Source organism: Passer domesticus, chromosome 4, assembly GCF_036417665.1.
Source record: "Passer domesticus isolate bPasDom1 chromosome 4, bPasDom1.hap1, whole genome shotgun sequence".
Classification (NCBI taxonomy): domain Eukaryota; kingdom Metazoa; phylum Chordata; class Aves; order Passeriformes; family Passeridae; genus Passer; species Passer domesticus.
Window position 1 is genome coordinate 66,381,118 of NC_087477.1, and position 13,751 is coordinate 66,394,868.

Genomic DNA, 13,751 nt, shown 5'->3' on the forward strand with positions numbered 1-13,751 from the left:
GCTAAATTTAGGGTATTGTTTAAAATGGGGGGGGAAAGGGGAGAGGAAAAAAAAGCTAGTGTTAAAAGACAGAGATATCAGGGGGCACATGACTGTTTCTATGATGGAACTGCAGATGGGAGGGAACTGTGAATTGGTTTACTCTGACAGCCAAACCGTGAAAGAACGGAAAGATCAGAAATATTTGAAAATGAGATCATACAGCATGTGAACTATACAGACATCTCAACCATGTTTTTTTTATGAGAAGTCTTACTGACATTTGAAAAGCAGGGACCGGTTCCCTAGTCTTAAGGTTGACTGACATTTAGGGGCAGCGTAAGGCATGATTTCCTTCCCCTCTTTTTAAATTGAAGTTTTCATAAATTGGGGTGAAGGAGAAGCCTGGTTACATCTTGCAAAGCATTCACATCTGTGTAGAAATATGAAAAAAGTAACCTGTGACATTTTAAACACTTTGCTGAATCTTGTTTTGTTCTACATCTATAGAGGCATGGATACAGAGCACTGCTGGAGGGGGGTGGGAGGGTAGAGAACTTGAAATGGTTTCATTTCAGGTATTTTTCCCAGCAGTTCAAACACAATTGCAGTGAATTATCGAAGTCAGGGAAATTTGGGGTAGTCTATGAGTATTGCTTTATAAGCTGCTACTCTGTAAGACCAGGGCAGCATGTTTTATCTTTGTCCTAGATGCGAGCAGGCAGCCAGGCTCATGCCAGGGAAAAGTTCAGAGCAGCTGCATGGGTGGGAACACTGGCAGCAGCAAAGGGCATGCAGTGAGCACCACTGGGACACTGTGCCAGTACCATCACTTAGAAAGCATTCACCTTCCTGTGTTTTTCTTTACTAACGTCTTTGTTCTAAGAGTCTCAGGACACTTCCCCTGCAATGACAGTACCATGATGTGATTGATAAAGCTACCAAAGTTACCCCTGCTTACTGGTGTCCCAACAGACTGGATGTAAAGTCTGCATTTACCTCAGCTGTGTTTCTTTATTCCAGCAAAGTCTGACTGGCAGTATCAGGGTACTCCTAGTTACAGAAACTCCATCTGCTTCCTTATTAGGTTTTACAGCTCTTCTCCAAGTATCTTCTTTCTTTGACCCCCAAGCCAACTTAAATTAGTCATGTAAACCCTTAACAAAAGCCTTGATGCAGACATCCTAGGTAATGAAAGGCAAAATCCCAAGTAGTTGCCTAGGCTGAAAAGTGGCAAAATGTTCAGTAGTAGTTTGAAATGAGTTTCTGAGAGAGTGGCATCACTCTTAAGCTGGTCCTGCTTTTGGGGGAGATTGTTGCAGTAAGGCACTGAAGCTGGTTTAGGGTAATAAAGTGCATCAGTGGAGAACATTAATATTTAGGTGGGCTCCTACTAAACCTATCTAAAGAGGAGTGATATAAGTGACATAAAAATTCCCATATTGTAATTTGAGTAACATAGAAGAGTGACTAATGAACTGCATTGCTTTTATAGTCTAAGCTATAGACTGGGGATAAGATGGGTTCTAATACATCCATACTCTGTAATTATCATGGGAGGAATTTAAGTTTAGATTTTTTAATTTAATTTTCAGTATCATATATTGCCACATGTGTATGAATACAGGCTTCTTGTGTGCTGAGGAACAAAAGCTAAGTAGTTCAGTTTAATATAGATTGTTTGTATTTATACCTTCATAATCTATAGATCTTTCTATATGTTTTAAAAGCACCTGTTAACAATTTAGTAAGCCTTTTTTGCCAACACTAATGGTTTGGGTGTTTCTGTTGCTCTTACCTTTTAAAAGTAAACATCAGAAGTACTGGGCAGGATTCTAGGATTCTCTGCTGCTCCAGCAATAGCCAGCAAAAAGTGGGAGGGCCATCAGGGAGCTATTTATGACAACATGCTTCTCAAGCAATTACTGCTCAGGAAACCAAATAAATGGTAGTAGCTTCAGAGTTTCTTTGATGAAGGAGCAGCCAGCTGCACTCCTAGTGGACACCATCAGTTTGCAAAATACAGGGGCACCCTTCTTCTCCCTCATTCCCATGATTTCCTGCTCTTGCTGCTCCCAGATTTCATTCATCTTTCCATCATGTAAATGTTTCCTTTTTTCCTTTGAAGCAGCTGGGGTTCCTCAGAGATGTTAGCCTAATACTGACTGTGTCCACTATGCCTTTCACATGCTTATTGCCAGGTGTAGTGTGTCCTCTTGTAAATGAGTCCCTGGAGGATGCCCACAGCAGCACTGACAGTGAGCATCACTGAGTCCTAACATGGGACTGGGCTGGGAGGCTGAAAGCCTCAGGGAGCATCAACTGACCAACTCCTGCATCTGCCCTGGTGGTGATGAAGGCAGAGGATGTGGCAGCTTTCTCTTTTCGTGGTAGATCTTTCTCATCACTGTGCCATTTTTCAAGCATAGTGTAAGAGTTGAGGTTCCAGTCTGGAAGTGTTTTCCAGGTTTCTAGTGAGTATTTAATGATGTTTGACTGTGTGTGAAACAGTAGGAGTAACAGTCTTGAGAAACCTCCAAAGCCTTAGAGTCTCTATTCAAAACCTAGCAAGCAGAAAAAAATATTATGGATTAGGCACTTTTTAGTGAGTTCTTTAAACCTAAAGCTCTTGACCTCATCTTCTGGAAGGCTTGTGATCCTTCATTTCTTCATGAAAATCCTTTTTTCCTGTTTCCTTGTGCCTGGGTTGAAGGACTCTAAAATTACTGCTTTGCTTATAGAAGGCTGCACAGAAAGAGAAGGTTTTGTCCCATGGAAATACAGCAATGGTGACTAGCAAATCTTTTAAAGCAAAAGGGCAAAAAGGATAGTGGGTAATCCACTAACTGTGTGAATGAGATTTATTCTGGAACACAGATGTTGCAGAAGGAAGCATCCAGCTTCCTTCATTCACCTTGTGTTGTGAAAATGTAAAACAAAAGGAGGATTGAGCCCAGAGTGTGCATTCTTGCTGCCTAAGCATTACTTTCAGGCTTGCCATGGGTCCACAGGGCTGCCATAGCCCTGGGAAAGCTGGAGAAGAAAGCCTGTTTTTGTATAGAGGTGAATTCCACTTCTAGCATTCATCTGTCTCTTCCCCTGAAACAGTTATTTTCTTGCTTTAGTGTGAGCAATGACTGAGACACAGTTTTTACCTCTTGCTTGGAGACAATGGCTTCAACAGGTTTAAAAGGGAAGGGTGCAAACTTGGGTCCATCCCACCATGGAACAGTCTTTGAGTCCCTGAGTAGTCAGTGGACAGAATGTGGTACCTGCAGAGCTGGTTTTGGGTCTTCAGCTGGAAAGAATCACACTCTGCAGATGGCTCTCCTTAACTTAGTGGGATCCTCCAGCTGCCCACATCCTGACTCAGGTAGGTCAGCCAAATTGGGTTGAGAGGATAAAGCAAAGCCTCAGAGAGAGGAATAATCAAAACTCAAGTGAGCCACCTTCCACTGAAAGTTCTGCCATGCTTACTTCCACCCTCCTTTTCTTGACTAGTGCTTGGTCTCATTTCTTTCATACACTGGTGGTACTGAGTTAGGATGAGAAAAGACTTGGTCCATCACCAAGCACTAATTTTCAGATAATTAATACTTGGCTCTGCAGTAGCACTTTAGAACCATGACTGGAAGATCACTGATGAAAAGTCTAGCCTGGCATCATCTAATTACTGCTTCTTTTGCATGTGCCAAGGACTTAATGATTTGTTACTTCTTCTAGGGGAAGAGGAAGTGATTATGAGTTTCTTATGGGAAGCAGACGTACCACTGGGCTACTGTTAGCAGTGCCGTGGGTATGAAGGGCAAATTAAACTTGGTGATCCTGCCAGGCTTACATTCAACAAAGTCTGGCTCAGGATTTATAGATATTATTCTCTGGTGAAAGACATAAGTGGCCCTGTTAACAACAAGCCTTTATGTATTTTCTGCCCTTCTGTTCTTGTCCTTCATATCAATTCTGTCTCTTAATGTTTTGCCAGGACATCTTGGTAGCTCTTTCTGAGTTGAGTTCAGTGAGTTTGTTTCTTCCTTGAATTCAGTCTCATCCTCAGTGTTCAACTCTATTTTTTGCTCCATTGCCAGAAAGAAAAAGATGGTGTACCAGGTGTGTTATTGCAGTCTCTCACTGCAGGTTAAAAACCTGTATTCCAGGTTTTTAATATAAAAGAGCTTTCTGGTCAGCTGGGAAAATTGAGTGCACTAACAATGTGGCTCTGTCACTGGCATCCTTTCCCCTAGGCCAGGAGGTTGTACTTCCATTAGTCCTGTACCAGGACATGGCTCATCCCCAGTGCTGCAGCTGAGTGCCAGGCTACTTGAGGGACAGCACTGTGGATGAAATGCTGCATTGAAGCACCGTGTCCTGGTGGCTAGTGGCCAGCTGGAAGTGGAAATATTCCAGAGAAGGACTTTTACTTTTTTATTCTAAAGAAGAAGGTATATTCCTGTTGTCCTGGTAGTATTTTGTTTTTGACCAGAGCAAGTACAAATGTCGAGGTCTTTGTGTAAGAGCCATGGGTCAACACACAGTGGTGTCTCTGTTCATGGAAATGGTCACTCCCCTGACAGTTTAGTCAAAGGTATTTAAGGTGCTACAAATTTAAGAGGCAAATTATAAAACTAAGCTGGATTCATTAATATTAGAAAACGCAGAAACAAAAAGCCAAGTGCTGGGTTTCATACTGGATAGCTCATTAACTTAAAAACAGAGTACGAATGTAAATTATAACCCTTGTTATTACTCATAACTACAGTTCAGACGATAAGTTGGCAGTTTGCCCACGGCTCTTTTATAAACCAGTAACCTCCGGAATAAATTATACATCGTACATAATACATAATTGTCCTTAAAAAGGCAATAATTGTTCTAAAAGGTAGAGTTTGCAGCATGTTTCATGAATTGTATGCTGCAAAGCCAGACCAGTTGCTCAGGCTCCAAGTTCCTGGATAACCTGTGTGCTCAGCAATACCGGGATTTCAAGCTGTTGCCCCAAACCTGTGGTGTCCCAGTACTATTTCACAGAACTAATATGTATTGTCTTCTTGCATTCTCCTGTGGTAGAAGTCTCTGTGGTTCTTCCAACTTGGGCTGTGGCAAATGCCCTCACCTTTCTTTGGTTTCCTCTTGATGGGACCTGATATACGGATAATGTGTCAACCTGGAGGGGCTCATATCCTGGGGTAATTGCTGGATTTAAAACAGAGTCTAATTCCCATGCAGTCAACCTAAATCCTTTGTCCTCCCTGAATGAGACACTTGTGCTTGGTTTTGCTTTGTTGGGGACACCAGCAGAAAGCCAACACTAGAAACACCCACCACAAGAAGCAGCCTCTTCCCAGTCTCAACATTTCTTCATGTACACAAGATTCTGTGTAGGCTCCTTCAACTCTTATTATTCTTATATACATTTAGCAGAAAACCTCCACACCCTACCCAAAATCCTTTTTTGAAAAACGTGCTTCATCATGGTTATTGTTTCAGATTTTTTTGGTTTGCAGTTTTATAATGTTAATGCTGGGTTGCCAGTATGAGGCTTTGTTTCTATGATTAAACTTCCTGTTAATTCTCTTTGCTTGTAGGTATTTCTGCAAGATAGACAGCAAGAAGGTTATGTGTGCTTTGTCTTTTTTTTTTTCCCTCTGTGTTTATTTGTCTGCACAAGACACATTACAGGAAACCTTTCACACGGGAGTTGCTGTGTTGCTGTAATAATTGATACCGGAAAGTTATGTGAAGGTCTTGTTGTGCTAAACAAACTAGCTTTTTCTCAGAATAGAAAGATAAATGGTGGACCTAAAAAAGAAAACCCTTTAAAAATGACCTATAGTGTAAGATATATAAACTACAGGAAAAGTACCCACATATTTTTTATCATAGAAAAGAAAGGTTGCTATTTTTCTACCACAGTAACGGAATAATAATATGTTCAGTTAGCAAAAACTCATACAGACAAATGTTAAGATGCTAATAGATGTTGCAAGCCAGAACTTGAACAGAGAATTCTGCTTTCCTAATGTGGGTTTGCTGCCCTTCAAATGATTAGATTCTGTCAATCAAAGACTGTTTTCACATATAAAGCTATTATAGTCTGATCTTCCTCATTTCTGAAGGGCAACCAAACTGGAATGCTCTTGGTGATAAAATACTGGTTGCTTTATGCCCTGATTTTATAGATGGGTGTTAAAACAAATTTAGTCTTAAACTTTCTGTGGAAATAATTTGAAATGCAATTTGCTATGCATGTATTCATCTTCTCTCCTCTTGCTCTTCAGATTTTTCCATTGATATATTGATTATGGTAGATTAAAAAGGTTATCTCACACCAGTTTCCACCATGGCCCATCTCACCATCCAGTCTTCCAGCTGAGCTTACTCTAAGCTATCTAAATGAAGAATCTGCAAGAAAACACATCTTTGCTCCTGAGCTAGCAGCCTAAATTTAGTAGATTTGAGAGTGGTCTTGGAACTGAGTTACTTTGGTGGTATAGGGCTTATAGGCTCCCTGTGAATACAATATCCTGATATCGCAGGTTTCAGTGTGATGTTGGAAGTCCAAGCACTTCAGTGGTTGACACTACTTCCCCCATCCTGAGGTGGGACTAAGCTTTGAGGTGACTCTAATTTCGCTGGCTTTGCATTCATGGGAATTTGCCCATGGTAATGGGAGATAGAGTTGGGATAGAGTTGGGGGGGGGATCCCAGGGACCAAATGGCATGGCAGCATGACTGCACCCATGGCTCCATGGCAGCATGACTGCACCCATGGCTCCACTGCAGCAAGACTGCACCCATGGCTCCACTGCAGCATGGCTGTGCCCATGGCTGCACGGCAGCATGATTCTATCTGTCTGCAGCTGGCTAGACTGGGGCTCTCACCAGGGTTCATGGTGGTGCAGCCATGGGAGGTGACTGCAAGGGGTAGTCAGTACAGAGAGCTGAAGAACCACAATCAAAACACACAAAATCCCCCAAGAGCTGAAATAATTTTCAGCAAGAATTAGTTAAAAACCAGTGTTTTCTGGTACACTGTTGTGGTTTCTTTCTGTGCAAAACACTGCATGATGATAATGTTCTCGTGTCAACCTATGATATTTCCTGTTGAGATTTCTTAATGGTGTTTATTAGTTTAATTAAAGAAATACAAATTATTGAAAGGCATAAGAACAGACGAAAGTAAGGTTGAAGAATCTATTCAAGCTTTGTGTTCCCTGCCTTTCTGAGTGCTTGATTTCAATATTTGTGCTACAACAACACAAACAATGTTTTTGGGAGTTGTGTGTGTTTTAGACAGATAATTACACTTACATCAGCCATTGCTCTTGCTCTGTCAGGTCTAAAACTCTTGATGATGTTGCAGCTCTAAGAAACTTGTCTTTTAGGGGTAGGCCACTACTTCAGGGTTAAAAATAAGTTACCTTGTGAGCTTATTGGAAGGTTTACACCTTCCAATAATAATATAAATAGGATAATCTACTGCGCTCTAGTCACTTAAAACCCACTCTTTCTGAACACATCTGTCAAAGAGGTAAAAGAAAAGGTTGCAGAAATGGCTGGAGAAAGTCCACTACTTCCAAACAGTAATCATGGCTTTTAGCTACGGTACTTGATCTAAACAACCTGCTTTTGCCTACACCATTGTCTGGAACCACATACTATATGGGGTTGTTGACCAAGAGAGTAGATTTGTTTCCTGTTAGGCTGGATGCAGGGCAGCCTTACAGTGTGGGCTCACTGCCTTAGTCTGAATTTACTTGTGTGCTGGAAAATTGGGCAAAGCTCTCTTCCTGGCTGCAAACTCCTCATGCCCTGACTAAGCCTTGGATGGCTGGTGTGCTCGCTTTATCTTCTGTCTTCCTCCACATCTCTTGCAGAAATCGGTGTGTATTGGGGTTTCTTAGCATAGAGTGTTGCGGGAATGCTTAACTGTCTGCTCTGACGCCTTCCCTGTCCAGAGGTACATCAGCAAGTGCCAGTTATCATGTCGTTGTCAGCCAAAGCATGTCAAATAATAAGTAGCCTTCACCTGTGCATCACGGTGCTTCTCAAACAGTGTGGGACAGGTAATTATAAACATCTTGGGTTTTCCTTGCTTCGTCTGTGAGGAAATGTCCTAGGTTAGCCTGTGATTTTAAGCTCGCTCTGTGTGCTGGCGGGAAGGGGTCTGCTGATGGTATTACTCCCGTCAGCTTGTAGTAGAGTTATGGCACCTTCTTCCGTGGTGTGAAGTGCCCGTGTTTGTGTGCCACAGGCTCGTTAAACCGGAGCAGCTTGCACTCCTGTAAAGGCTTTTACGGTGTTGTCTCATGGAGCTAGGTCTGTCTGAAGACAGCCAGAGTTTAGAGCAGTTAAAGCTTCTGATGGAGATTACCATAATTACAAGTGATCAACACTGAGTGCTTTCTCCCCCCCACCCTCCCTCCCAGCACAGCTTGTCTCAGGTCAGGCTGCAGAGAGGCTGCTTGGAGAAAGTGCCTTCCCAGTGACAGCCACGCTCAGACACTGTGCCCAAAGGGTGACATCATTGCCTACCTGCAAGACCATTGGTTTTAGGTTATTGCTGTATTTCCACCAAAGGCAACTGAATTGGCACTTTGCTTAACAGTGCTATACTGATACTCCTTACCTTCATCTGTTCATTTGTATTGTAATCATAAACTCATAGTTTATGTAATTGTGATCCTTGTTTTAAGTGGCATTCCTCTCGTGACTGCACCCATGGCTCCACCACAGCAATGCACCTACAGTAAGAATGCACCTACAGAAATCCTTCTTAGTCATTTTCCCTCAGTCACATCCCTTCCAGCACTTGCTAATATTTTGAGATAACAGCCTAAAGTCATGACAGTGAAAAAAAGGGTTAAAGGCAAGAAATACAAGTACATCCTGGATAGATGAATCCATTTTTCCACTAATTAATAGCATGCTTCTAACAATGGAAAGCTATTAAAACATGAAGGTATGTTTTGTGAATCACATTTATCAACCACTATACATGCTGAAGTTCCATTATTTATTCTGTATTTTTAACATAGTGTATGGATTTTTTCATTCAAATGTGGAAAGTAGCAACAAAACCCTTCCCCCCCCTCCATTTAAGTACATATTCATGCAAAAATGAAAATGTAATAAGAAAAGTACATTCTTATGTCAACAGTAACCTTTAAATGGTGTTCTTTAGATAAAACTGTGAATATTGGAAAAGAAAAAAAAAGAAAGATAAGTGGTTCTTGTATTCATCTTAGTCCAAAATCTATTCTACTCACTGCTGGTTGCTGGCATTGTTTGATGATATGACAGAGTAACAGAGTATCAGATTATCAGAAAAGGAGATTCCCAATTTAATAGTTACTTGCAGAAATCAAAGTATTTTTTGCCTTTATCTTAACATCTCAAAAATAAGTAGCTGTTAAATTTCAAATTGTGTAGCCTTCCTGATTTATCATCATATCATGGATGCACTTGGCTGTCTAACATCAGGGAATCCAATAACTCCCGTCACATAAGAAGAAAAGAGAAAATCCTATTGGATAATGGTTTGCATTCTCCCCTACAGTGATTTATTTCTGTCACAAGACTTAATTTTATCACGAGGCAGATGCTCCATCTATATCAATGCAGTACATTCCTGCATTCATTTGTTTCACACCAAAATTGTACCTGATCTATTTTCCAATGCAGTTTGGCTTATTTAGTACACGGAGTGATTAGATGGTGTTTAATCACATGTGTAATTTCTAGTCTTCATAATTCTCAAGCATAATAAAGCGAGGCCTATGTAAAGAAGCATAATATTAAATTAAATTGCAGAGAGTAGCAGTTAGAGATGCAGCTGGTGTTAACGTTTCGATCTCTAGCATGTCACGGCAGAGCATGTCAAGTGGAACAAGCCGAGCTTACTCAGGTGATCAGGTGATCAGCCCAAGGAGAGTGTGCCAAACCTTGCCTTGCATTAATTTCTCTCAGGCTATAATGAAAAAAATGGCCATCACACCTTCTCCTTTGGAATATGCAGTTGCTCCAAGTGCAGAAAGCTTATTCTGTGTGTTTCAACAAGAAATGTGTGTCCTATCAACACTTTCCCCCACCCCTCCGTCTGCCACTTAATACCGATTATACTCTCCTGAATAATCATCTTTATTCGGCGGGGCAGCTGAGCTCCGCAGGTTGGGATCCTCTGCCAAGTGCCATTACGCCATGGGAGTGGGCTGTGGCTACTTAGCCACCCTTATCTGAGCCTCTGCTGGCCCAGAGGGCTGAGCCGCCTCCCTGGGATGCACAGCAGTCCCAGGGAAGGGCTGTCAGATCACTGAACTTCTCAATCAGCACAGGATACATGTGACTCCTGTTTTGACATTCTGCCTGGAGGACCATCTATTGTCAGCTGCTATTGACAAGTGACAGCAGAGCTGTGACTTACAGGAAGTTTATCTTCTTCTTTTCCCTTCTTTTTTTGCTTTCCTTCTCTTTTTATAAATAAGCCTTGACCAGCTGCCTCTCCCTTTGGTATGGAGCGTGGACAAATGAAGGTAGGAGCAATGGAAAGTCACCCAGTTTTACAAATTTGTAGTAGCGCTACAAGGGAATGAATAGATGGGGAAAGAGACTGTGGTAATGACAATTCTCCAAACAGCTGTTGCACAATTCAGCTTCACTACTTCAGTTAATTAATCAGTACCTTGCTGGCAACTCTAGGGGAGATACTCGTTAGATACTGGTAGCAAACAGACAATGCTTTCATATCAAATATGTTCAACAACATCTAATACAGCGATAACTTCCACAAAAGAGGGCAGGGAATACGGAGGCTCGTAAAGGTGCTCCCGAAGCAGCATTTAATATCCTGCTACATATGAATGTGCTACATATGCTGCCTACTTTGTTACTGTTCTTTAGCCTAAAACAATGTGAATTAACAACAGCAAACTTTGACACATTCGCTAGAGGTGTTTATCTGAGGTAGCATTCCTAAAAATATGTTTATGTAAGTACTGTGTATGAGTGCCCACTGTTCATTGCTGCATTTGTGTAGGATTTGAAAGACCATACATTCTAAATGATTCTACTCTCTGTTTTGCTTCAGGATGAAAAATGGACAACTTAGATCTTTCATGTAAAGACGTGCTGTAGAATGTCAAAATGTGGTTAAGATGAAAAAAGTCGTGAGAGTGCTGAGTCTACACATTGTCTCTGAGATTTCTCTCTTTTCTCTTTGGCTTAAAAAGGAGATTCTTTGCCTCCTACCCACTAAGTTGATAAAAGCATTCATATTTTATGAGGAATAGTGCACAGAAAACTTAAACCTATGAAATCATACGTCTACAATTGTAGTATGTTTTATACTTTATTACAGCCCTAAAATCACCATTAATGAATGTTAGCTTCAAGTTAAAGACAAAACTGGCTTTAAAAAAAAGTAACAGCCCTGTTAGGAAAAAAATTCCTTCCTCTCATGCTGATTTCCTGGTAAATTGCGATTCAATGACTGTACTTTATTTTCTGAGACCTCTTCTCTTGCTTTGTTCACTTTTCTGATTTAACCCTCTTGTAAGTTAAGCAGTAAATTGCAATGGAAATGACAGCTCTTAAGAGACTGAAATATATTTGCTGTCAGATGTTCCACACATGCTCAGTTTAATTTTTCAGTTGACTTTATTGATTTATTAAGAATGATTATAGCCTGCATATCACTTCATATACATAATTGTCACATAAATCTGCAATATTACTGGCATGTAGTCATGTCCATTGTGGAACATAGGAATGAGTTTTAATGTGAAATGTGGGGTTGTTTGTGGAGTTCAGCACCAGGTGGTTTTAGGGGTTAGGGGTTGTTCTCAGTCCACCTGAGGCCTTGTGGAGATACAGGTGCAGGCGTAACCTCACGTAGGAGTCACTGATGCAGTTGTAGGAGCCACCAGTGCTCTGGAACAGGGCTCAGAGTTGTATTAAGCAATTTATGTGGACAATTTATCCAGTCCGCCGCCATGTACTGATGTAGACAATTATAGCTCCAGTTCTTTAATGAAACGTACATTATGGCAGAAAGAATATCATAGCTTCTATTATACTCAGGGGAACTATAAAGAGAAATGTCCTTTTTTAAATTAGCTTTACGGCACTGAAGCTTTTATGTATTTACATGCAAGTACACTATTAACCCAAACTACTTGTTTTGAACCCTCTCTGTTGTCAGCTCTTGGAAAGTGACACAGGCTGGTAGAAAAACTTCTTTTGTGCCGACCCTTAAGCATTGCTGGCCTTTAGTGTTAATGGGAGCCTCCTAAAACTTCCACTTTGCTGCAGTCATTCACACGACAGTGAGAGCAGGATGCTGTCTTAATCCTCCCTAATCTGTAGCAAAAGTCTCAGATAAAAAAGGACTTTTTGTTTAATCCGGCTTCTCAGGTATGGTTTACTTTAGATTTGAGCTATAAATATCTTTCTTTACTTTGTTCTTCTGAGAAGCAAACTGTTGAAAATGGGGCATGGATCCTTTCTTCAGTTGCCTATTCGAGAAAGAGAGAATAAACAATTCTAATTTGGAAAAGAGAAAAATAAAGAGAAGGCTTTTGGTGTGTGCCCTCCAGTTGGTGAATGCATCCTTTTATAGAGCTGCCTTTTGCCTTTTTAACCCCCAGGCAGCCATGGGCATGAGGCACCCAGTGCTGACTGCTCCTGAGCATCAGGAAGGTTCAGCCTCTGTTTCCAAAGGTTGAAGAGAGTTCCATCTGTACCTGAAAGAATTGTCTCCACAAACCTTTGTTTTAACATATAAAATATATATATTGCACAATTGCTCTTAATAATTCTTATTTAGTTTAAGAAAAATAACACTATTAAATAAAAAGAAGGGGTGAGTGAAAGACTATGCTTGAAATGAAATAAAATTTAACAGCTCTGCCATTGGCTTCTGTCAACTCAATAGTTCATCTGAATTTTCTTTATCTACAATACTCCACGTCTCAGATATCCTTAAATTAGTTAAAGTAGTTATGCAGCAGCAGGCAAATCCAAACAGAAGTGAACTCAACAGATTGTTGTCTTTTGTTGCCTGTAATGATGCCAGATGAAAATTTTCTCCACTACAGTCCAGTTTCTTAAGTACTCTTTCTTATCTGAGGATGGAATTTGGAAAGGAGTAGTTAAAAAGTGAAGTAAATGCCAGAGAAATTAATTGGAATTACTTGATACGAGTGGGTATAAAATTAATGGACTATCTGAAGACTTTCCATTATTCCTGGTTTCTTTTGCAAACTTGCAGGGGGAGAGGGAATTAAAAATGGATATAAGACAGTTGCTGATGAAAATTTACATGATATCCCAAACCAGACTTCAACAATGCAAACAATGTAAACCAGGCTTCAACCATGACTTGTAAATCATTAGTCCCTGGTACCCTGGTAGCAGTGTTACAATCATCTCCACATCCAGATGAGGATGTCTGTTTAAGGTTATCACAGAGCTAAAAAAAAAAAAAAAACAAAACAAAACAAAACAAAACAAAACAAAAAAAAAAAAAAAAAAACCAGCAACTTATATAATCTATCTGGGCATGGCATTTACATCTGATTTACTGCAAACCCCCAGCTTACAGCAATTCCTGGATATCTTTGTCCAGTCTGAATCAATTTTCCTTCCCTCTGTTTTGGAAATCTACTGAAAAAAAACCCTCCTTTTGAGGAAAAAGAAAATTGTCAGAGCCCTGAAAATAGGATAATTCTGAAATCTGTAATGTTTTCCATGTACTTAATGCAGGGGATGGGTAAAGG

The 13,751-nt window shown here is 40.6% G+C and overlaps 1 protein-coding gene across 1 annotated transcript in view; it reads left to right on the forward strand.

The window, feature by feature from the left end:
* PPARGC1A (PPARG coactivator 1 alpha) overlaps window positions 1–13,751 on the forward strand; it is a 363,434-nt gene that overhangs the window by 223,534 nt on the left and 126,149 nt on the right. The window lies entirely within an intron of this gene.